Here is a 25,666-nt window from a genome sequence, read left to right on the forward strand (position 1 = left end):
TGAAGTACAATCTGTTAAAATTAGATGCAGGTTCCGGTTCCTCGCTTTGATTGTTTGATATCTGCAAGTAAGGCTGCCTCCTTCATTACGACCTTCAATGGAAGAAGAATCTGAATGTAAACAAGCAATCAGATCTGCGTGGCAGGCTCTTGCCCCTGTGTGCAGCTGCTCCATTAAAGTCATTGCATAGCCTGGAGTCGCTTATGTCAGTGGTTTTCAAACATTTTTTCTGGGGACCCAGTTGAAGAAAATTGTTGATGCCTGTGACCCAATGGAGTGGGGATGAGAGGTTTGGGGTCTGGGAGGGGTTCAGGACTGAGACAGAGGGTTGGGGTGTGAGGTGGGGCTGGGAATGAGGGGTTTGGGCTGTGGGAGGGGGCTCTGGACTGGAGCAGGGGGTTGGGATGTGGGAGGGGGTCAGGGCTCTGGGGTGGGGCTGGGGATGAGGGGTTGAGGTACAGGAGGCCCTCTGGGTTTGGGGGGGCTCAAGGCTGGGGCAGGGGTGTTGGACGCGGGAGGGGGATCAGGGCTCTGGGCTGGGGATGGAGTCTCGGGTGGGGCCAGGGATGAGGGGTTTGGGGCGGCTTTCGTTTCACTCCTTCCAAATTTGAGTGATTTACCTGCTAAATGTCTCAACTTAGTTTTGTTGTGATTATTCTGCATTCCACACCAATGTCGATTTTGAAATTCACTTATTTCTAGGGTTGCCAATTTTGGTCAGATGTATTCCTGGAGATTTAATTACATGACCAGAGGTGAAAGTAAGCCGGTATGGTATAGTATGGCAAGAGCCGGTACACAGCCGACCATACCGGCAGGGGGCAGCTTCCCCAGGCAGGCAATTTAAATGGGCCCTGGGCGCCCGGCAGCAACCAGAGCCCCGGCCCTTTAAATCACCAGCAGAGCCCTGGGGTAGCAGTGGTGGCTGGGAGCCGCGGGGCTCTCGGCAGCAGACGGAGCCCCTGGGCCTTTAAATCACAGCCAGAACCTCGGGGCTCCGGGCTGCCACCACAGCTACCGCTACCATGGGGCTCAGGACCCAGGCCCTGCGTACCGGTAAGTCCCTTAAGTTACTTTCAGCCCGGTACATGACATAATCTTTAGTTTTTGGAGACTCCAGGCCAATCCTGGAGGGTTGGCAACCCTACTTATTTCCAATGTCACACAAACCAGTGTTGTAAAACCTTCCTTTGTAAAATGTATTGATTGACTCAAACAACTGTTTCTGTATTATCAGAGCTTTGCCATCTAGCTGGATGTTCATGATGTCTTTTGCATTTTAATTTCTTCGCAATTTTTGGTGAGTGCAATATACTTTTGCAGAATAATTGCTTTTGTTGCATGTGTGATCCTGGCCGTCTTACATTAGACATCCTTTCACTGTTTTATGATCGCCCTTACATTTACTGCAAACAAATCTAGTCTCTGCCCCTTGTTTTCCCTTGTATTCTGGTTTTCTGAATTTCTAATTAGTGCGCTTCAGTTCTTTTACTGCTTTGCTAGGACTTTCATTTGGGAAGCATAATTTTTAATAGCCCTGCATATACCCAGTGTTTCAATGGCAAGTCCTTTGATGCATCTGATGAAGTGGGGTTTAGCCCACGAAAGCTTATGCCCAAATAAATTTGTTAGTCTCTAAGGTGCCACAAGGACTCCTCGTTGTTTTTGCTGATACAGACTAACACAGCAACCGCTCTGAAACTTGATTTGACCTGGTGATCAATTATATTGCAAATAGTTGTTAGCTATTCAGTTTCCATTGACTTAGAAATGTAGTCTTTTTATATAACATTAATTGTCACAATGTGGAGGATTTTACCCTCTTCAGTTTGTCCTCCTTGCTTCCAGGAAAACTTGGAAACACTGCAATCACTTCCTCCACTTATCTGCCATGTTCCCTTCTTAACTGATATTTGGGTGGGTTCATTTGCTCCAAATTTCCTTCTGGGCAGGGTGTATTGATTTAAATCAGCGAGCAGGAAACTTTAATTTAATTAATTGAATTGTGTTTTGCATTTGTGCTTTTAGATTATTTTCCTAAAGAAAGGTTGAGTCTTATGGGTTGGTAACCATTAAACATATTGATTTGCAACTAAATACACTTTACACTAAAGGTGGTGCTTCTTCTTACATAAGAATGGCCATACTGGCTCAGATCAAAGGTCTATCTATCCCAGTGTCCTGTGTTCTGACAGTGGCCAATGCCAGGTGCCCCAGAGGGAATGAACAGAACTGGTAATCATCAAGTGATCCATCCCCTGTCGCCCATTCCCAGCTTCTGGCAAACAGAAGCTTCCCTGCCCATCCTGGCTAATAGCCATTGATGGACCTATCCTCCATGAACGTATCTAGTTCTTTTTCAACCCTGTTATAGTCTTGGCCTTCATAACATCCTCTGGCAAAGCGTTCCACAGGTTGACTGTGCCTTGTGTGAAAAAAACCTTCCTTTTGTTTGTTTTAAACCTGCAGCCTATTAATTTCATTTGGTGGCCCCTCGTTCTTGTGTTATGAGGAGTAAATAACACTTTATTTACTTTCTCTACACCAGTCATGATTTTATAGACCCTATCATATCCCTCCTTAATCGTCTCTTTTCCAAGCTGAAAAATCCCAGTTTTATTAATCTCTCCTCATATGGCAGCTGTTCCAGACCCTTAATCATTTTTGTTGCCTTTTTCTGAACCTTTTCCAATTCCAATATATCTTTTTTGAGATGGGGCGACCACATGTGCACTTTTTTTGTGGACTGTTATAAATTTACAACAAAATACCCAACCAATTAATTGTTTTTCAGTTTCAAGGCCATTCCTCCTCTGTCCCACACAATTTGCTACTAGGTGGAAATCTTACAGATCAGTTCTCATCCCTAGAGTAATTTTGTATGGTTAAGTAAGAAAACAGAGACTTTTATAAAAGAAATGCTAACAAACCCTTACCCATAGCAACCCAAACGGTGGCACCACATCTGCATCATTCATGTATTCCAAATTTTTTGGAAGATTTTTTTCCTCCCCTATTTTATGATTAAAGATAAAAAGATGACATTTTTGAGGAATATATTTCTATTCTTCCTTTTTTGCAGCAACTGTCGTTGCCACACTGTTTTTGTTGTTGCTATCATTTTATGTGTGCATTCAAATCTTCCACAATATGATTGGACACCTCCTTACAATCTTATTCTTTCACCAGGTTTCAATTCACCGAGAGTTAGTTATACTGAGGTAAGTAAAAATAATGTTGTATACTGGATGCAAATCTGGCAAACTGATGTAGTAACTGCAGTGTTATTTATTTTTTCTGATTTAAGCAAGATATTAAAATATCAAAAGTTCATAATGTGTCTATGACTTAAGTAAACTACAGGTATCTCCTTATGTATATGCATGAATATAACGAGGAGTCCAGTAGCATCTTAAAGACTAACAGATGTATTTGGGCATAAGCTTTTGTGTGTAAAAAAACCACTTCTTCAGTTGCAACAAATACAGACTAACATGGCTACCTCTCTGATGTATGAATATCTGAATATTCTTGATAACCAGATGGATATACTATATCTATACACATTTAAGCAATTGTATATCTTAATATAAATTTATTCAGATTCTTAATTTTCCATTTTTATGTTAGAAAATGGTGAATGATACCTTTCTTATTTACTAGATGATGATTAATGTTTTATTTAGCTCTATTTTATCCAAGCTCTATTTGGATGGAAATTCAAATTCAAATAAAATGCACAAAATCATTTTATTTTATTTTTTAAATTAAACTACCTTAAAAGTGCTGGGTACGAAGGAAAAAGTGTATTTAAACATGTTTTGCATTTGAAACTAACTGATATGTTAAACAAAGGAAGTATTATCTGCAGTTAGTGACTTTAACTGATTGTTTCTGGTCACCATGTGCTTCATGATTTTAGATCTAGTAGATCTCATCCTCTCAAATGTAGTTTTTATTCATAGATTGGAAGAGGAAAACAAGCTTTTCTGCTTTTTCAACTCTCAGTAGTTGTCTTAACTTTGAATGAATTAGTTGAATAAACTGAAATGAAGAAAATATTCTCTCTGCAGCTACAGAAGAGGCTACTTCTGTCAACACCTGGTTTAGAATTTAATAAATGCTAATTCTAGATCCTGAGCCAGTAACTTTTGCTAATTCAGTAGTTTGACTGTCTTTAAAACTTGGCGGGAAACACATATCGTTTAATATTTTTTGTATTTATTTTAAATTATTTTAACAGATTGTAATAAATTTAGGCCTTAACATAAGCTGTCAATTTCAAATTTAATTTTAAATAGGTTTATTTTTTAAATTAAATCTGTATTTTATTATTATTATTTTTAAACAGTGAATTTTATCCACCCTGCTTCTGGGTATAGAGTAATTACTGTAACAAATATTGGGATAAATTTATGCCGACTTACAACCTGTAAGATGTAGTTACTGATTGATTTACACAGTAATGGGATTGCTTGAGATGTTACATCACCATAGAATTTGGTACCAAATGTTTAAAAAGTTGTTTAGAATTGGTTTAATTTATTGTCTATCATAGTTGAGACTGGGATGTCAATAAGAAGAATTTGTATGGAATTTTACACTCTTTATTGTTACTGCAATCTACATTATTTTAGAGTAGCATGATTTACTTTATCATATTAGTTATATGCTGCTCGATAATCTATTGCTGTTTGCAGTGTTGTTGTAGCTGTGCTGGTCCCAGGATATTAGAGAGACCAGGTGGGTGAGGTAATATCTTTCATTAGACTAACTTGTGTAGGTGAAAGACAACCTGAAGAAGAACTCAAAAGCTTCTCTCTTTCCTCAGCAGAAGTTGGTCCAAAAAAAATAGTACCTCACCCACCTTGTCTCGCTAGATAATCTAGTAATTCAGTACATGTTATATTATTAACCCTAATGATAGCCAGAATACTGGAACCAGGTGATGTAACAAACTTCTGCATGCTGATTTGTTGTTTGGTATAACATTCTGACAGAAGTCAAGCAAGCTGTTGTAAAAATCCTTTTTCCTGGACTTTGAAAGTCTGATGCTTTTCTAGTACATCTTACATATGTTCCAGATGTGATGAGAATCAAGCTTGTAAAGGCATACATGTTCTTGATAACAAAAGAGAAATCAAGAAAATTGTCTTAAGTGCCTTTATTTGGACTCATTCTGCATGATTGAGAAGATTAAAGCCATTATTCAATTTTTTTAAATGAAAGAGCAGATTAGCCCATATAGCTTGCATTGCATTAAACCAAAGCTGACTTTTTCTTGGCTCAGTTTGAGACAGGGCCAGCTCCAGGCACCAGCATTCCAAGCAGATGCTTGGGGTGACAATCTGACAGTCCGTGTGCTTTTGCCTGCCCAAGCAGCGCACCAAATTGCCGCTGTGGACAGCAGGGGCAGTCCATGTGTTGTTAGGGCGGCATGTGCATTTCCGCGGCGGCAGCAATTCAGCGGCAGCTTCTGTCTTCAGCCAGAAGACAGAAGCTGCGCCCCTGCAGACAGCTGAAGACAGAAGCTGCCGCCGAATTGCCGCCACCGCGGAAACGCGCAAGCCGCCCTAACGGCACATGGACTGCACCCACCATCCGCGGCGGCAATTCGGCGTGCTGCTTGGGGCGGCAAAAACAGTAGAGCCGGCCCTGGTTTGAGACACTGTTCTGGCGGTCTAGCCAGTGTGTTAAGGACCTGATCCTGCAAGATGTCGAACACTGATTTCCATATGGAATTGCTGGTGCTCAGCACCTTTCAGTATCAGGCAGATAGTATATCTGTTGTGCTGCAATCCAATGAAGCTTTCCAGTGAATTGTGGGAGAAAAGGCGGTTACTCACCGTAGTAACTGGTGTTCTTCGAGATGTGTTGCTCCTATCCATTCCATTTAGGTGTGCGCGCCGCACGTGCACGGTTCTTCGGAACATTTTTACCCTAGCAACTCCGGTGGGCCGGCTGGGCGCCCCCTGGAGTGGCGCCGCTATGGCGCTAGATATATACCCCAGCCGGCCCGCCCGCTCCTCAGTTCCTTCTTGCCGGCTATTCCGACAGTGGGGAAGGAGGGCGGCTCTGGAATGGATAGGAGCAACACATCTCGAAGAACACCAGTTACTACGGTGAGTAACCGTCTTTTCTTCTTCGAGTGATTGCTCCTATGCATTCCATTTAGGTGATTCCCAAGCCTTACCTAGGCGGTGGGGTCGGAATGAGACGTGGCGGAGTGTAATACCGCAGAGCCGAAGGCTGCGTCGTCCCGAGACTGCTGCACCAACGCGTAGTGGGAAGCGAAGGTGTGGACTGAAGACCAGGTAGCCGCTCTGCAGATGTCCTGGATGGGAACGTGGGCCAGGAAGGCGGCCGACGAGGCGTGCGCCCTCGTCGAGTGTGCGGTGAGGCGGCACGGGGGGACGCGAGCAAGCTCGTAGCACGCTCGTATGCAGGACGTCACCCAGGATGAAATCCGTTGTGAGGAAACCGGCTCGCCTTTCATACGCTCAGCAATTGCCACAAAGAGCTGGGAGGAACGCCGGAAGGACTTTGTCCGGTCGATGTAAAAGGCGAGGGCCCTACGGACGTCCAGAGTGTGGAGCTGCCGTTCACGAGGTGAGGCGTGCGGCTTTGGAAAGAAAACCGGGAGGAAGATCTCCTGATTGAGATGGAAGGCCGACACCACCTTGGGGAGGAAGGCCGGATGTGGTCGAAGCTGCACTTTGTCCCCGTGGAAGACGGTATATGGGGGACCTGCTGTCAGGGCGCGGAGTTCCGAGACTCGTCTGGCGGATGTGATCGCCACGAGGAAGGCCGTCTTCCAGGTAAGATGGAGCAGAGAGCACGTGGCCAGGGGCTCGAAGGGCGGGCCCATCATCTGGGCGAGAACCAGGTTCAGGTCCCAAGTCGGAGCAGGCAGACGCACCTGAGGGTAGAGACAGTCTAACCCTTTAAGGAAGCGGGCTACCATTGGGTCGGAGAAGACGGAGCGCCCTCCTATAGCGGGCCGGAAGGCTGACAGAGCCGCCAGGTGCACCCTCAGGGACGAGATCGCGAGACCTTGACCTTTCAGGTACCAGAGGTAATCGAGGACGGTCTGGATGGGGGCCGAGAATGGGTTAAGACTTCGCTGGTCGCACTATAGCGCAAAGCGTTTCCACTTCGCGAGGTAGGTAGAGCGCGTCGAAGGCTTCCTCCTTTCCAGCAGAACTTGCTGCACCGCTGCCGAACATCCTCTCTCTGCGTCGGTCAACCACTCAGGAACCAAGCTGTAAGATGCAGCGACTGCAGGTTCGGGTGACAAAGTCTGCCGAGGTCCTGAGTGATGAGGTCCGGCCATAGAGGAAGGGGAATGGGTTCCCGAACCGACAGCTCGAGCAGCAGGGAATACCAATGCTGTCTCGGCCAGGCCGGAGCGACGAGTATTACGCGTGCCCTGTCTCTCCGAAGCTTGAGTAATACTCGGTGGACGAGCGGAAACGGGGGGAACGCATAGAGGAGAGGTTCCGTCCATGGCAGGAGAAACGCATCCGAGAGGGAGCCTGGAGCTTGACCCTGGAAGGAGCAAAACCTGTGGCACTTCCTGTTGGCCCTGGAGGCGAAGAGGTCTATCTGGGGAAACCCCCACCTCTGGAAGATTGCGTAAGCCACATCTGGGCGAAGGGACCACTCATGGGAGGCGAAGGACCTGCTCAAACGGTCGGCCAACGTGTTCTGCACCCCCGGTAGAAAAAACGCTTCGAGGCGAATCGAGTGGGTCACGCAAAGATCCCAGAGGAGCATCGCCTCCTTGCAAAGCGGGGAGGACCGAGCTCCGCCCTGCTTGTTGACATAGAACATGGCTGTGGTGTTGTCCGTGTACACCGCTACACAGCGGTCCTGAAGGTGGGTCCGAAAGGCGAGACACGCCAGACGGATCGCTCTCAGCTCCCGGACGTTGATATGGAGGGAGAGCTCCTGGGCTGACCAGAGACCTTGGGTGTGCAGGTCTCCTATGTGAGCCCCCCATCCCAGCGCCGACGCGTCTGTGGTCAGGGTGATCGACGGGCGAGGAGGGCGGAACGGAACCCCTGCGCAGACTGTCTCCGGATCCAGCCACCAGGTGAGCGACTGAAGAGCGGGACTCGGCACCACCACCACCATGTCCAGTGGGTCGCGCTGAGGGCGGTACACCGATGCCAGCCACATTTGGAACGGGCGCAGTCGCAGCCTTGCGTGCGCGGTCACAAACGTACACGCTGCCATGTGACCTAGAAGACGAAGGCAGCACCGCACTGTTGTCGTTGGAAAGGCCTGAAGTGTCCGTATCAGGGATGCCAACGTCTCGTGCCGAGCCCGAGGGAGGCAGGCTCTGGCCAGAGTGGAGTCGAGGACGGCTCCTATGAATTCCACTCTTTGTGTCGGAACTAAGTGGGACTTGTCGGTGTTGACAAGCAGGCCGAGAGATCGAAACAGACGCAGTATCTCGGATACCTGAGCCGCTACCAGCTCTTGGGTACGGCCACGAATCAGCCAGTCGTCGAGGTATGGATACACGTGAATCCGACGACGACGGAGGGCCGCAGCTACGACCACCATGCATTTGGTGAATACCCGCGGTGCGGTGGAGAGGCCGAAGGGTAACACCGCAAACTGGTAGTGGGCCTCGTTGACCATGAAGCGCAGGTAGCGTCTGGGGGGGGGCGTAAATTGCCACATGAAAGTAAGCATCCTTCATGTCGAGGGCGGCAAACCAGTCTCCTGGATCCAAAGAAGGGATAATGGTCCCCAAAGTTACCATCCGAAACTTGAGCTTGCAGAGGTACTTGTTCAGCTCTCGGAGGTCCAAGATGGGACGAAGACCCCCTTTCGCCTTGGGGATGAGAAAATATCTGGAGTAGAATCCCCTGCCCCGCCTGCCAGGAGGCACCTCCTCGATGGCACCCATGCTCAACAGAGACTGGACCTCCTGTAAGAGGACTTGCTCGTGAGAAGGGTCCCTGAAGAGGGACGGGGAGGGTGGGTGGGAGGGAGGGGGCGAAATAAACTGTAGGCGGTAGCCGTGCTGGATGGTGTTGAGCACCCAGCCGTCTGATGTTACTGAATACCACGCCTGGAGGAAGCGGGAAAGGCGACGTGAAAACAACGGGGATGGATCCTGAGGGGAGAGTGGTGTGCCGTCCTCGGGCGTCCCATCAAAAGGTCGACTTGGGACCTTGAGGAGCCTTGGACGAGCCTTGAGACTGGTTACGCCGCCCGCCCGATGGTCTGCGGCGTAATGGGGCCCTGCGGTTATTAAATGGCCGAGACCTGGCCTGCGGCCCGGGCCGATAGGGCTGTTGCCGGAACGGACGCCTCTGAGTGGCGGGTGTATGCATCCCCAAAGTACGGATTGCCACTCGTCCGTCCTTCAGGGTCTGAATTCTCGTATCAGTTTTCTCCGAGAACAGGCCCTGCATTTCAAAGGGGAGGTCCTGGAGGGTATATTGTACCTCCGGTGGCAAAGTGGATGACTGTAGCCACGCGATGCGTCGCATGGTTACACCGGACGCCACAGTCCTGGCCCCCGAGTCCGCTGAGTCGACCGCAGCTTTAATCAAGGTCCTGGAGGCCAACTTGCCCTCTTCTAGGAGCGCCGAGAATTCCCGGCGGGAGTCCTGTGGGGTCAGCTCCGCGAACTTTCCCAGGCATCCCAGGATGTTAAAGGTATACCGGGAGAGCAGGGCCATTTGATTAGCGATGCGGAGTTGGAGACCGCCTGCGGAGTAAATCTTGCGCCCCAACAAGTCCATGCACCTGGACTCCTTTGACTTCGGCGCAGCGGCAGGCTGTCCGTTACGCTCCCGGTCGTTCACGGATTGGACTACCAACGAGTCCGGAGTCGGGTGGACATAAAGGTATTCGTACCCTTTCGGTGGTACCGAATATTTCCTCTCCACGCCGCGTGCCGTGGGAGGGACGGAGGAGGGCGACTGCCAGATGGCGGCATTGTTCCGCTGGATTGTGCGGATGAATGGCAGCGCTACTCTCACGGGGGCGTCTGCTCCCACGACGTCCGTGATGGGGTCATCGACCTCTTGGACTTCCTCGATTGGCAGGTTGATGGCTTTCGCTACCCACCGAAGAAGGTCCTGGTGCGCTTTGAGGTCTATCGGCGGGGGCTCTGATGGCGATGCCCCCGCCACCGCCTCGTCGGGAGAGGAGGACGAGGAGTGACCAGGCAGCACCTCTTCAGGAGCTGACTCCGCGTCTGGTCTGCCCGGTGCCAGTGTCTCATGCCCCAACGGCGTATCGCGGGGGGCAGATTGTGGCGTGGGAGACGGGGGTGGCCTGCTTACAGTGGCCTCTGGCATCGAACGCGCCGAACCTGGCTGTCTCGGTGGAAGGGGAGGCCCCTGCTCATGTTGGGCCCAGGGTACCCAAAACCCCCATTGCTGAGGTCCATGGTCTTGCGGAATAGACCCCGCTCTGAAGTCTACCGCGCTGCCCTCCGGAGAAGCAACTGAGGGCTCCCTCGAAGGCCAGGGAGGGGCCGTGGCGGTACCCGGGTGAACATCCGGTGCCGGGATAAACTGTCTCTCCGGTGCCGATGGACGGTGCCGGTCGTCATGTGGCTTGATCGGCGAACGAGATCTGCGCGAGGCGCGGTACCGGGAGCTCGACCGGCGGTGCCGGGAGCTCGACCTGCGGCGCCGGGAGCTCGACCAGCGGCGTCGGGAGCTCGACCGGCGGCGCCTTGAGCGGCTGCGCGAATCGCAATATCGTCCGCGATGTCTGGAGCCGGACCTGGTGCGGTGCCGGCGACTCGGCGACTCGGCGACTCGGCGACCGGGACCTGGAACGCCGCCGGGAGTGCGACCGGTACCGCGATTGCGAGCGGTACCGGGACTGCGACCGGCGACGAGATGGGGAGCGGCGTCTCGACGTCGACCGCCGTGCGGATCGCGCCCGGTGCGGTGGCGAGAGCGAGAGCGGATCATGGTGCCGCGATCACCTCGGCCAAGAGAAGGAGGGCGCATCATCAGAGGCTTTCCAATGGATTTCAGAATCCGCACCGGCGGTGCCGGTAGCTGATGGCCCTTATCCGCTGTGAGGTCAATTAGCTCCCTTGCCGTTGCGAACGCCTCCGGCGTAGACGGGAGCCTCAGCTCTTCCTCGGTCGGCACCGGGGAGCTGGGCGGTGCCGGACTCGACGGCCCTTGCGGCGCCGGAGTCAACGGCCCGGTGCACTTCTTGTGCACTGCCTCAGCCTGTACCGTTGTAGTCGGTGGCGGCTGGGCTGACGGCTTGTGCTGTTGTTTTGCAGCGGCCGTCTTCGGCACCTTTTGCTTCTTCCCCGGGGAGAGGGAGCGGTGCCGGGTCTTCGGTACCGGGTGCCGGGACGCGTCGGCACCGGAGCGGCTCGGTGCTGCCGGTGCGCTGCTCACGGAGGCCGGTTTCAGCGCCGACGGAGCTGGTGCCGGAGGTTGGAGAGCCGACTCCATAAGGAGCTGTTTTAATCGAGAGTCCCGCTCCTTCCTCGTACGCGGCTTGAAAGCCACACAAATGGGGCACTTATCTGACCGGTGCGACTCTCCCAGGCAGCGGAGGCAAGAGTCGTGCGGGTCACTCACCGGCATGGGCCGCTGGCAAGCCACGCAGGGCTTGAATCCCGGTGCCCCGGGCATAAGCCCGCACCGGGGCGGAAGAAGAGGGCTAACCCCTCTAATTCCCTAACTGCTATACTATACACTAACTATACAACTTTAACAAGAAACTAACAAACTATTAACAACTATATACACTAGAACTATTGAGAACGCTAGGGCTGTGGAGAAAAGGGAGCACTCCACTGTTCCTACTAGCCGTCACGGGCGGAAAGAAGGAACTGAGGAGCGGGCGGGCCGGCTGGGGTATATATCTAGCGCCATAGCGGCGCCACTCCAGGGGGCGCCCAGCCGGCCCACCGGAGTTGCTAGGGTAAAAATGTTCCGAAGAACCGTGCACGCGCGGCGCGCACACCTAAATGGAATGCATAGGAGCAATCACTCGAAGAAGAACTTGTCTGACCTTCTGGCCAAGAAGGGGAGGGCAATTGTGGAAAGGCAGTGGAGGAGGACTGTCAGCACTCAAGTGATTTAGTCTGCATCCTCACTGCGAAGTGGGTGGGTTACCAATCTGAGTGAAAGCCTCTTTCAAGCTTTAGCCTACAGTCCCAGATGAGCCAGCCAGCCATGGTTAAAAGCACCCATAAACCTAGGAGAGAGGGTTTGTGTGCAGATGGGAGGGGGATTGGGGCCAGGGCCGGCTCCAGACCCCAGCGCGCCAAGCGCGCGCTTGGGGCGGCATACCACGGGGGGCGCTCTGCCTGTTGCTGGGAGGGCGGCAGGCAGCTCCGGTGGACCTCCCGCAGGCATGCCTGCGGACGGTCCGCTGGTCCCGCGGCTCTGCTGGACCTCCCGCAGGCGTGCCTGCGGATGCTCCACTGGAGCCGCAGGAGCAGCGGACCCTCCGCAGGCATGTCTGCAGGACGTACACCAGAGCCGCGGGACCGGTGACTGCCAGAGTGCCCCCCGCGACGTGCCGCCGTGCTTGGGGCGGCGAAATTCCTAGAGCAGCTCCTGATTGGGACAACACCTTAATGAGAGCCTGAGTTAACCCTGCAGTGACGACATATGCTAATTCACGGGGGTAGTCCCATTTAAATTAATGGTGCCGAGTTTATGAGTAAGGATTGAAGGATCAGACCCTAAATGCATAGTTTTTATAAAATAGTTCCCCCTAGATTAAATATAATCTGTCAAAGAAATTCTCAAAAGTCCCTATATAGTGTAAAAGCTACTGCAACCTTCTTGAAGTTGCACTAATTTTTTTTAGTTACTAATTGTTTGGTACATAGTCCAAAACAATGTTAAGGTTTTCAACTAAGTGAATTAAAGATTGAGTGCAGCAATTTGTTTTCTTTTTTTAGTCATTGGAAACATAACATTGACTGACTGGATTTCCCTTCTAATATCCGTGACTGACAGCTTGTAACTTCCCTTCGTGTTACTGCTGACTAACACACCCTGCTAGCTATGTACTGGTGGGTAAAATATTACATTTCCCTCTTATATCCTAGCACCTACAATCTATAGTTTTCCTCAATGTTTTTAGTGTTCTCTCTTACTCTTGTTTGTCTAGGTAACTGGATTACAATTGGCTCATATTGAAAATATTAACACCTTTCAAGTGTTACTTTAATTTTTCCTCAGGTCTTACAAATGTATTGACCTCAGTGGTTACTAAGGCCATGTCTACATTACCAATTTTTGTCGACAAAAGTGATGGCGACATCCAAAAATCGACATAATAAAAATCGGAACCTCGTGTTCACACTTGCTCCTTCTGTCAGCAGATCGCATCCAGAGTGGGGGAACTATCATCGACAGGGTGAGCATTGCACTGTGGGTACCTATCCCACAGTCCAGGTCAACACCTTCTGTCGCTAAGTCTTGTGGGAAAGCAGAGTGGATCGCAGTGCATCTTGGGAGCTGGCTAAGTGTCCTGTGATGCATTGCTTTATGTCTAGCAGTCCATGGGGTTCCAGCTTTCTTTCGTGTCATTTTTGCAACAGCTAATTCCTGCTGTGCACCCCGGCATCTTTGTGGGAAGTGATGATCTCTTATGCTCTGTTAACTGTCATGAAGACATAGTGGACATAGTGGATGCAGTTCAGTTAATTGCCAAGTTCCTAACTGAAGAAGACTTGCAGGTGCCCAATATTCTGCTTGATGTGGATAGGAGCAACTTTAGATTGCTTTTGGCATTCACAGAGCAGCTGCATAGGGTAGACTGTTGCTTTTGGGCTCGGGAAACAAGCACTGAATGGTGGGGTCACATTGTCATGCAGGTTTGGGATGAAGAGCAGTGACTACAGAACTTTCGGATGCAGAAAGCCACCTTTCTGGAACTGTGTGCGGAGCTCACCCCAGACCTGCAGCGCAAAGACACCAAAATGAGAGCTGCTCTCTCGGTAGAGAAGCATGTGGCAATCGTTGTGTAGAACTCCAGACTGCTACCGGTCAGTGGCAGATCAACTTGGAATGGGGAAGTCAACCGTTGGGACTGTGTTAATGCAAATGTGCAGAGCAATTAATCGCATCCTGCTACAAAGGACTGTGATTCTGGGAAATGTGCATGAAATACTGGATGGCTTTGCAGAAATGGGGTTCCCTAACTGTGGAGGGACAATAGATGGCACACATATTCCAATTTGGAATCAGACCACCTTGCGACAGAGTACATCAATAGGAAGGGGCACTTCTCCATGGTATTGCAGGCACTTGTGGATCACCGAGGTCATTTTACTGACATCAATCTGGGAAGGTGCATGACATGCACATCTTCAGGAACACCGGCCTGTACAGAAAGCTACAAGTGGGGCCTTTCTTTCCAAACCAGACAATTACAGTGGGGGGTGTTGAAATGTACATAGTGATCCTGGGAGAGCCGGCATACTCCTTACAGCCATGGCTCATGAAACCTTACACAGGACACCTGGACAGCAGTAAGGAGTGGTTCAACAACAGGCTGAGTAGGTGCCAGATGACAGTTGAATGTGCTTTTGGCAGATTAAAGGCAGGTTGGCGATGCCTTTATGGCAGGCTAGGCCTTAATGAGGATAATATTCCCATGGTCATAGCTGCGTACTGTATGTTGCATAATCTCTGTGAAGCTAAAGGTAAAAGGTTTGCTTGGGTAGAGTGCTGAGGCAGAGCGTTTGGCCACTGATTTTGAACAGCCAGATACCAGGGCTGTCAGAGGAGCCCAGAGGGAGGCAGTTCAAATCAGGGAGGCTCTGAGGCAGCACTTTGACAATGAGTGGCAGTAATGTATATCTCTGTCACCGGTGCTAGTTTTCCTAGGATGCAATGGTGTCATTTTTGGCCTTATATGCCTGTAAGACAATGATAACAATGCCTGTGCATGTATTGGTAGTGCCTGCAATCTCAAGTTGCAGAAAAAAAATAAAGGTGATTCACCATTAAAGAACTCCTTGATTTTATTGAAAAAGAAACAGCACACACAAACACCTATCATAGAATCATAGAATCATAGAATTCAAGATCAGAAGGGACCATTATGATCATCTAGTCTGACCTCCTGCAAGATGCAGGCCACATAAGCCGATCCACCCACTCCTTAGCAAGCGACCCCTGCCCCATGCTTCGGAGGAAGGCGAAAAACCTCCAGGGCCATTGCCAATCTTCCCTGGAGGAAAATTCCTTCCCGACCCCAAATATGGCGGTCAGCTGAACCCCGAGCATGCGGGCAAGACTCTCCAGCCAAACCCTCTGGAAAAGGTTATATCATACCATTGACCCATTGTACTATTTACCAGTGTGGCACTTAACTGACCTATTGACTAAGCCCGTTATCCTATCATACCATCCCCTCCATAAACTTATCTAGCTTAATCTTAAAGTCATGGAGGTCCTTCGCCCCCACTGTTTCCCTCGGTAGGCTGTTCCAGTATTGCACTCCCCTGATGGTTAGAAACCTTCGTCTAATTTCAAGCCTGAATTTCCTGACTGACAGTTTATATCCGTTCGTCCTCGTGTCCACATTAGCACTGAGCTGAAATAATTCTTCTCCTTCCCTGGTATTTATCCCTCTGATATATTTAAAGAGTGTAATCATATCTCCTCTTATCCTTCTTTTGGTTAAGGAAAACAAACCGAGCTCCTCAAGTCTCCTTTCATACGAAAGGCCTTCCATTCCTCGGATCATTCTAGTGGCCCTTCTTTGTACCTGTTCTAGTTTGAATTCATCCTTCTTAAACATGGGAGACCAAAACTGCACACAATACTCCAAATGAGGTCTCACCAACGCCTTATATAACGGGGACTAGCACCTCCTTATCCCTACTAGAAATACCTCGCCTAATGCAACCCAAGACCGCATTAGCTTTTTTAACGGCCACATCACATTGCCTACTCATAGTCATCCTGCGATCAACCAGGACTCCTAGGTCCTTCTCCTCCTCCGTTACTTCCAACTGGTGCGTCCCAAGCTTATAACTAAAGTTCTTGTTAGACATCCCTAAATGCATAACCTTACACTTCTCACTATTGAATTTCATCCTGTTACTAATACTCCAGTTTACAAGGTCATCTAAATCTCCCTGGAGAATATCCCGATCCTCTTCCGAATTGACAATACCCCCAACTTGGTGTCATCCGCAAACTTTATCAGCCCACTCCTACTCTTGGTTCCCAGGTCAGCAATAAATAGATTGAATAAAATCGGACCCAAAACCGAGCCTTGAGGAACTCCACTGGTAACCCCCCTCCAACCGGACAGTTCCCCCTTCAATACTACCCTCTGCAGTCTCCCCTTTAACCAGCTCCTTATCCACCTCTGGATTTTCATTTCGATCCCCATCTTTTCCAATTTAACCAGTAATTCTTCATGCGGTACCGTATCAAACGCCTTACTGAAATCCAGATATATTAGATCCACCGCATTTCCCTTGTCTAAAAAATCTGTTACTCTCTCAAAGAAGGAGATCAAGTTGGTTTGGCACGATCTACCTTTCGTAAATCCATGCTGTAATCTATCCCAGTTGCCATCGGCCTCATGGGAAAGGAGGAATCAGGGAAGGACAGACTTTCACAACTGTGTGTAGGTCCAGCTATCATTGTGAAAGTTGTCCGAGGGGATAGAGTGAAGGGGAAACTGAGAACTTGGGGGTTGGACTAGATGACCTCTTGAGGTCTCTTCCAAACCTAATCTTCTATGATTCTAACTCCCAGAAAGTGAAAAGGACTAGGTGGGCGGAGGGGGCATGGAAAAGTGTTCTGAATGTGCTGTAGGGGAGGGTGTGCGGGAGGGCATGAAAAAGTATCCATGGGGTTCTTGGCAGTGGAGGTGGGGTCACCACCAAGGATAGTGTCCAGCTCCTTATAGACGTAGGTCTTTGGTGAAGCACCAGAGCGATGGTTTGCCTCCCTCGCCTTATGGTTAGTCTGCCTCAGCTCCTTTATCTTCACTCTGCACTGCAGCATGTCCCGAACACAGCCCTTTTCACACAAGCCTCGAGAAATGTGCCATAGATATCCCAATTCCTACAGCTCAAGCGCAGCTGGGACTGCACAGCCTCCTCTCCCCATATACTGATCAGAACCAACAGCTCCACAGTGGTCTAAGCAGGAGAGAGTTTGGTGCAATAAGCTGCCAGGGTCACCTGGGAAGATGCGAGAAGACTCTCCACACCAAGCCAGCAGGAAATGGAATTTCAAAAATTCCTGGGGCTTTTACTGGGCTGGGGCGGATGATTGTTTACCTGGCTGCAGGGCAGTGGAGTTCAAACTGCTGACCAGACCAATCAGGATGGGCATTGTGGAGGCCAATTACAATGATGAAATCAAGTGTGGTGTCTACATTGGCACTTTGTCGAAAAAAATGAAGAGGAAAAAGACGTAAGTCTCTCATCAGGGTGGATGTATTTAGTCATCAATACTGGGCATTTTTAACTTTTAAAACTGTGAAACTGGGGTATGATACCTTCCTTTCTCCATCCATAGTGCCAAATCAGAGAATATGTATTTATAACTCTTTTAATCTGAAATAGTCCTTCTATTATTTTCCTCCTAATGGTGGTCTTACACTTAGTGTATTAAAACAAATTTTAAAAAGATGAAAATAAAATCCAAGAGCCCACCAAGATACTTTGCTTAATTAAATTTCCTCCTGTCTCATGAGTCACTCTGAATAATTGCTAAATTGTTTACCAAAGATGTATATACAAGATAAGAAGTCTGTGGCTCACTACTCAGTCCTGGGTCACATATCAGAGTGTTATTCAGATTCTTTTAAATGTAACACTCCTCCTGGTTAAGTTTAAAAGAAAAAAAGAGGAAGTCCAGAAATAATGGAATGTTTCTCTTTGTAATGCACATGCATATTTACTGGGAACAGGGAAAGAAGCTTTGATACCCTCTTCTTGGAATTGTTTTAACATTTATCTCATGTCTTTTGACCTGATTGTGAAGGCTCAGGTCAGGGAGAATTAAATTTTTCCCATATTCAAGAAATAATTCTCTGTTGTTACTAGCTTCCTTTCAGATTCTTTTCTTATCTTGAAGGACAGTTGAAGACATTAGTGCACCAGAATTACATCCACTCTGTTAGATTCCTTGAGAGGACTTTGTAGCCTGGCCCTAACGTAACAGTTAATTTTTGTCTTGTAATCTGAACAGTGCAATCAAGCTCAGTAGGATCTAGCCATACAAGCGCTTCCACAGTTTTAAAGCTCCTTGACCTTAGCTATTTGTCAAGCTGTTCCGAACATCTTTCAGTGATTAGATTAGTTGCAAGAAATATTTTCATATAATTCTCTGGTTCCTGAGCAGCTTTCATTCCCTGATTGTTTGGATTTTTCTCAGTCTGCTTTTCACTGCCAGTGATCTGTTTGCCCAGTTTTTATAAGTTGCAATATACATTTTAAATTGTTTTCTTTTAACAGGGGAGGGAGAATGTCAGCTGTGGGTTAATTTTTGTGTAGCATTCCCCCAGAACTGTGCTCTTCTAGTTGCACTTACTGTTAACACAAGGCCTGCTGTTACCTGTGTAGGGATTTCTGCATCTGATAGTCTCTTAGATTATAAACTCTTCAGAGCAGGGGTGGCCAACCTGAGCCTGAGAAGGAGCCGAATTTACCGATGTATATTGCCAAAGAGCTACAGTAATACTTCAGCAGCCCCCCCATCAGCTCCCTCACCCTGGTCCCAGCGCTTCCCACCCACCGGCAGCCCCGCTGATCAGCGCCTTCCCCTCCCAATCAGCTGTTTCTTGCCGTGCAGGAGGCTCTGGGGGGGGAGGGGGAAAGAGTGAGGGCACTGCAGGCTCAGGGCAGGGTGCGGGAAGGGGTGGAGGGGGGGCAGGGCCTGTGGCAGAGCCTGAGGTTGAGCAGTGAGCATCCCCCAGCACACTGGAAAGTTGGCATCTGTAGCTCCAGCCCCGGAGTCGGTGCCTATAGAAGCCACCGCATATTAACCTTGCGACCCCTCCCCCCAACTCCTTTTTGGGTCAGGACCCCTACAGTTACAACACCGTGAAATTTCAAATTTAAATATTTGAAATAATGAAATTTAGGATTTTAAAAATCCTATGAGTGTGAAATTGACCAAATGGATCCTGAATTTGTGTACATATATGTACAGCACCTGGCACAACTGGGTCCCAATCCTGAATTAGGGCTTCTAGGCACTATTGCAATGCAAAATGATTATATGGCTTACTTAGCTTTAAAGTAATCCTTCTTTTTGTGCTTGTTTTATTCTCTTGTCTTGCATGGTCATATTTTTATTTTACCATCCTGTTAGTACAATCAAAGCACTTGCTGTCCCAAATGTAGCTTTTAGTGATTTATTTTAGCTTATGTAATTGCATATATGTTTTATGCTCATCTGAACCTAGGGTCTGATCCAATGCCTAGTGAAGTTTGTGGGAGTCTTTCCATTGACTTCTATGGGTTTTGGTTCAAGCCATTAAGAGGCTGCTTCATTCCAACAGCTGTAGCTTCTACACAAGACTCTCTCTTACCTCAAACTCAAGTTTTGCTAATCATAGAATACCAGAGTTGGAAGGGACCTCAGAAGGTCATCTAGTCCAACCTCCTGCTCAAAGCAGGACCAATCCCCAGAGAGATTTTTGCCCCAGATCCCTAAATGGCCCCCTCAAGGATTGAACTCACAACTCTGGGTTTAGCAGGCCAATGCTCAAACCACTGAGCTATGCCTCTAGAAGCCTTAATTGTCTTACTGTCACTTGAAGTGATCTGGTGGTGGGGTCCCATCCCAGCTGGTAACACTTCAGTAATTTGGGTTTCAGATGTGTTCAAATTATCTAAGAGGAGCACTCTTCAGTATTTTCCAGTCTTACAGGCAAGACACGAGCCAAACGACCATTTAAGTATAACATAATTTGTTAGTCTTTAAGGTGCCACAAGTACTCCTGTTTTTTTTTGCGGATACAGACTAACACGGCTGCTACTCTGAAACCATTCTTTATACTCTGCAGCATTGGTTGTATTATCCTGGAAAGACTCTAAACTGCATACTGCCCTACCGTTTCCAGCGGGAATGGTGGTTTGTCCATGGCACCCTCGAATCCTAAAGTCACGGCTCCACCAGTGTTGACCAACCATGGCACCAATCCTACTCAGCAGTGTTAGATGGATTTATATTCTCCGTTACTCTGGAGTGACTGCTGCCAAGGTCACTTATTTTCTCTCTCTCAGCAACAGTTGGCTACATCTCAGGTGACAGCCGTGATTAGTATTGTGTAAGTAAAATGTGGAATAGCAAGTATCCCAAGGGGCATCAACAGAACAAGCAAGGGTCAGGCGCACGGAATTCTGAATTATAAAGTTCTTTCTCTAGTCAGAGAATATTTTTCATTACTGAAAATCACTTTGCTTTTTCCCTGCCATTTTTAAACATTCTATCCTCATGCTAGAGCTGGTAAAAACAAATTTGAAAAAATTGTTATGACAGAAAATATCTTTTTCCACTCCCCACACCCAAAAATGTATTAGCCTTTCAAAAAATTGTTCACCTTAAGAGAGTCCTGTAAAGTTTCATTCCGGTATATGCCAGTATCAGAAAATTATGAGTGACTGAAAACATGGCTTTAGGATAGAAACTGAACTAACCTTAACTAGAACTGTTGCTGGCATTCAGGCTGTTATGATAGTAGTTCCATGTAGCACTATCTATTCAATGCACTTGTACAAACATTAATTGATTTTAAAAGGCCAATAATATATACCAGTAAAAACTTCACAGCAAGTTCTGACACAGCCTGAACATTCCCATACCATATATGATGTTGCATGTCCTTATTATTGTAGCTTTCCATGGGATTCCTCCCATCCCATCCCATCCCAGGGACCTTGTGGACTAATGGGAATGGAGGAAAGGTGTAGTACAGGCGGTCTTTCCACGGTATCAGGAAGGCATCTGGTACGGAACCCGGGGAGTGCCCCTGGAGAGAGCAGAACACCTTGGCACTTCCAATTCTTGCAAGAGGTGAAAAGGTCTATCTGGGGAAACCCCCACTTCCAGAAAACAGAATGGATAATGTCCAGGCAAATTGACCAATCGTGAGCCAGAAAGGATCTGCTGAGACGATTTGCCAAGGTGTTTTGGACTCCTGGGAGAAATGACGTCACCAGGTCAGTCGAGTGGGCTATGCAAAATTCCCACAGGCGAATGGCTTCCTGACAGAGGGGGGACAATAACGCTCCCCCTTGTTTGTTGATATAAAATATGGCTATTGTGTTGTCTGTGAAAACTACAACACAATGGCTGGGGTATATATCTGGCGTCCAGGGGGCACCTCAGCCAATCCACCGAGTGTTGCTAGCAGGGGTGGCTCCAGGCACCAGCACGCCAAGCGTGTGCCTGGGGCGGCAAGCCACGGGGGGCGCGCTGCTGGTCGCTGCGAGGGCGGCATGCCTGCGGAGGGTCTGCTGGTCCCGTGGCTTCGGCGGACCTCCCGCAGGCGTGCCGCCGAATCTGCGGGACCGGGGACCTCCCGCAGGCAAGCCTCCGAAGGCAGCCTGCCTGCCATGCTTGGGGTGGCAAAATACCTAGAGCCGCCCCTGGTTGCTAGGGTAAAAATCTTCCGATGGCGCGTGCACACCTAAATTGGAATCGATATGAGCAAGCACTCAAAGAAGAATCTTTAATCTCCACCCCATCTTCAGTGCTTAGTGGTCCCACTTCTCTCCATGTTTTCGTCTTATTTATATGGCTATAGAACCTTTGACTACTGATTTTAATTCCCTTTGAAAGGTCCAACCCTACTTGGCTTTTGGCAGCTCTCAGTTCAACTTTACACTTTCTGACCTCCAAGAGGTAGCTTTCCTTGCTGATCTCCTCCCACCTTCCATTCCTTGTAGGGCTTGCTCATCCAGCTTGGTCTGCAACCCTTCCCTACAAATTTTGTCCCTGTGCTTGGGATGCAGGCTTCAGATAGTTTCTGCAACTTTCCTGAACCGCACATACCTGTACCATTCCCAGAGAGTAATTATCAAGTGAGGCCCCACAGGGATGAGTTCTGCATCTGGTTCTGTTCAATACCAAAATAAAAAGGACTACTATACCAATTTTATTATTCATTTTCATTCACATTTAGTTCAATAAAACCCTCCATTTTTAATGGAGCTGAGTCTACTGCAGAATTTCCAGTTTATGGCACATGAGCTCTTCAGAAGGGCCATGCTGCAGTATTTAGGCCCATTTTGTACAAACTAGATAGGGTCTTGGTTTTAAGGCATGATTTCTAGGAATGCAAGAGGAGGTCCCTGGCACTAACGAAGGCAGAAGCTTCTCCAAGCAGAGCAGGTAGGTGGAGAGTAACCATAAAAATCAAGAGTGGGAGAAAACCAAAGGTACAATTAGGAGACAGGATTGAGACAGACATAAAAAGCAACGGGGAAGAAGGAAGAAACGAAAGAAGAGAATGGTGCAGAATCTTGAAGGCAAGGATACAACTTGAATTTGATGTAAAATAATAGAGGAGTGTCATATCTGGTAACAGAACATGGACTGGCTACAGAGCTTGCTTATACATACCATGTGTTCATCAGAGGATCCTTTACTGCTCTGTCAGATATGGCTTTGATTCATTTAAATAAGGTGTTTTACACACAGCATCACCTGGTGGCTGAACAGTACAATACAGTTTAGCATTCCACTATATCTCCCCCTTTAAGTTCTACATTCTTGCCACTTACACTCCTGCTATCTTTGAAGTTCTGTACACATCAGTCTGTTAAGTGTCTCTGAATACTACTGGTTTTCCAATTACATTACCTGAATGTGTAACAGCTTAGTCATCTGGTTATCTATTAGTTGCAAAGACTGAATGTGGTCAATTTGGAGTTGTCGTCTTCTTATTCTGCATCTGCTATCTGTAAAGTTTCTCTGTTTATAGTTCTTTCTGAGGAACTGTAGCTGTCAATAGTTTTTTTGCTGAACCCTCCACTGTCAGTGCTGATCACATATGGTCACAGTGCTGAATTCTTTTTCTTTACCACAGCTGGAGTTGTTCATCTTTTTTTCTCCAACCAATTTGACCTGAACACAGTCACTAGGTCATAGACCCAGCATTTCTTTAACTGAGTGACGTCTGTTGTAAAAGTGTTAATAAGCTCTTTTAGCCTTTTAAACAAAATTTGGCTACTCTCTTCATGTCTAGCCACTTTGGAGATAGAGCTTCTGTTCCAACTTGGGAAGACCATTCAGATTCTGTTCCAATCAGGAGTTGTGCTGGTTTATATCCAATAGCTGCTACTGATGTTGATCTGTAACTCAGAAGAGCAAGGAATGAATTTTCCTGATGCAAGATTTTCTTGGCTGTCTATATAGCTCTCTCAGCCTCTCCATTCACTTGTGAATAAAGTGGGCTGTAATAATATGATCACAATCATATTTCATTTAGAATTAAATTCTTCTGCAGTGAATTGTAGTACATTGTCCATTGCTAGTTGTTCTGGAATATCAAAATGAACAAAAGTGCACTTCAGTTTCTTGATAACCCTGCAATGCAGGGCTTTGGAGCTGTGCTCCGGCTCTGCTCCAGCACCAGGCAAAAACCTGCAGCTCCACTGCTCTGGGCTCCAGCTCCAGGCTCTGCTCCAAAAAGCCTTCTGCAATATTATGTCTTTCATGTACATTATTTCTATATACCTGGAAAAATAGCCCACTATGACCAGGTAATGATATCCTCTGAATCACGTAAATCTGTGGTTAGTTTCTTTCTTCCAAGGTCTCTCTGGTTAAGATCGTTTGTACACTGTAGATTTGTATTGGATGTTTTTTCAAGAGTCCAAAATTCTCCACAAATTCTTTAATCCTTCTCACTATGCCATTCGTGGCTGTCACACGGTGGCTGAGAAAGCTGTTTATCGTTGATCACATACAAAGACAAAGGCTTTGGCTACACTTGCATTTCAAAGCGCTGCCGCGGCAGCGCTTTGAAGCGCTAAGTGTAGTCAAAGCGCCAGCGCTGGGAGAAAACTCTCCCAGCGCTGTCCGTACTCCACCTCCCTGTGGGGAATAACGGACAGCGCTGGGAGCACGGCTCCCAGCGCTGGGGCTTTGACTACACTGGCGCTTTGTAGCGCCGCAATTTGCAGCGCTGCAGAGGGTGTGTTTTCACACCCTGCTGCAGCGCTGCAAATTTGTAAGTGTAGCCAAGCCCAAAAGCTAGGCATTCGGAATGTAGGTTGCTTCTGTGGTGAACTGGCTCATACAGTTCAGAACTGCCAGAGGTAACTTCAGCTCTGGGAGGGGTTGAAGGTGATTGTAACTCCCTTCTGAATGCAAGGGTTGAAGGTGATTGTAACTCCCTTTTGAGAGAACTGTGCCATAAGCTCCTAAATCGATTTTAAAGTCAATAGTCTTGCCATCAATATTCAGTTTCACTCTCCAGGCAGTCTCCATGTTATCACAAGTGAGAGATCCCAGAAACAATGGCTCTTGATTGTTTGTAATATGAGTCAACTCCCTGACTGCTTTGGTATAGCTAACAGCTACAGAATAATCATATTTCATGCAGTTATTACCACCATGTGCTTCTGGCTGACATGCATCATCTCTTGGTATCTTTTTCCACATCTTGTGCATGTTGGCTGGAATTTGTCCCTCTTATCCAGGGAGTTCTCTTTCTCTCTCTCCTTACCTGAAGGGTTTTATGATAAACTGTAAACAGACACTTGTGTTAAAAGTTCTCAGCTAGTTTCAGGTTTTTCAAGTTTGTCGGGTTCTTCTAGGTTTTGCTATTTCACCAGCTCAGAATGCTTTGCTCTCTGTCTAGCTGTAGCTAGAGTTAAATCTCTTTTCAATTGTAGCTACTGTGAAAAGTTTGTGTGTGTTAACCCAGTAACCAACCTCTCTGATATTTTCATGTTTTGCATTCTTAAAAATCAGTTTCCAGCCAATGTAGGCAGAGCTCTTATAAAACATTAAAAATTTTCCCCTGGTTCTTGAATTCTCTGGTGAAAATATGCTTTTTCATAAATCACATTTCTCTGAGGTATAAAGCATGCATCACATAGTCAGAACTTTCAAAGTCATCTTTGTGATGGTCTTCAGTAAAGTAAAAGGATTTAAAGATATGTTCTGCTGGCTTCCCCGTAGCATAAATTAACGAAGATACCTGTATATCATCAGTTTCCTTGTGGAGATTGGTAGCAATGCAAGATCTTGCAAATACTGTTTCCAGTCAGTTCATTCTGAAGGTTTGTCAAAGTTGAAGTTCTCTGGGGGCATTAAAGAGTGGCATATTGATGAGATCCTGCAACCTTTGTAGCTTTGTTCCTTCAGTTTCTATTCGTAGTTTACTCTTTACACAATGTCATGTTCCTGTACCTGATATGGACTTGCTTATATATACCATAAGATCTTTCAATGCTCTGTCAGCTATGAGTGAGGTTCCTTTAAATAAGGTATTTTATACATATCGCCACCTAGTGGCCAAACAGTATAATACAGTTTAGTATTCCGTTACACAGAGGATCAACAAGGGGGCAGATATGGTAGGAGTAGCAGAAGAAAGATGATCCAACCACAAACATTTTGGATTAACTGTAGAAGCAAAAGGTGAGATGCAGGGAGACTGCAGTAATTGAGATGAAATGTAATCAAAGTTCTGTTTAAGA

The 25,666-nt window shown here is 47.6% G+C and overlaps 1 protein-coding gene and 1 long non-coding RNA gene across 4 annotated transcripts in view; one reads left to right on the top strand and one right to left on the bottom strand.

Annotated features, from left to right (window-relative positions):
• Positions 1-25,666, bottom strand: part of PTBP3 (polypyrimidine tract binding protein 3) — a 160,292-nt gene that overhangs the window by 129,663 nt on the left and 4,963 nt on the right. The window contains exon 3 of one of the 3 annotated variants that reach the window (XM_039543059.1): positions 22,578-22,668. The exons of the other annotated variants lie outside the window; for them this stretch is intronic. The gene's annotated coding sequence lies outside the window, so the exon portion shown is untranslated. The remainder of the gene's footprint in view (positions 1-22,577; positions 22,669-25,666) is intronic. 3 annotated transcript variants of the gene reach the window in all.
• Positions 1,112-14,267, top strand: LOC120407425. The gene is made up of 3 exons (XR_005599952.1): positions 1,112-1,300; positions 12,923-13,036; positions 13,844-14,267. It is a non-coding gene; the product is annotated as an uncharacterized LOC120407425 (long non-coding RNA).

The sequence above is a fragment of the Mauremys reevesii genome, linkage group 6, assembly GCF_016161935.1.
Source record: "Mauremys reevesii isolate NIE-2019 linkage group 6, ASM1616193v1, whole genome shotgun sequence".
NCBI classification, from domain to species: Eukaryota; Metazoa; Chordata; order Testudines; family Geoemydidae; genus Mauremys; species Mauremys reevesii.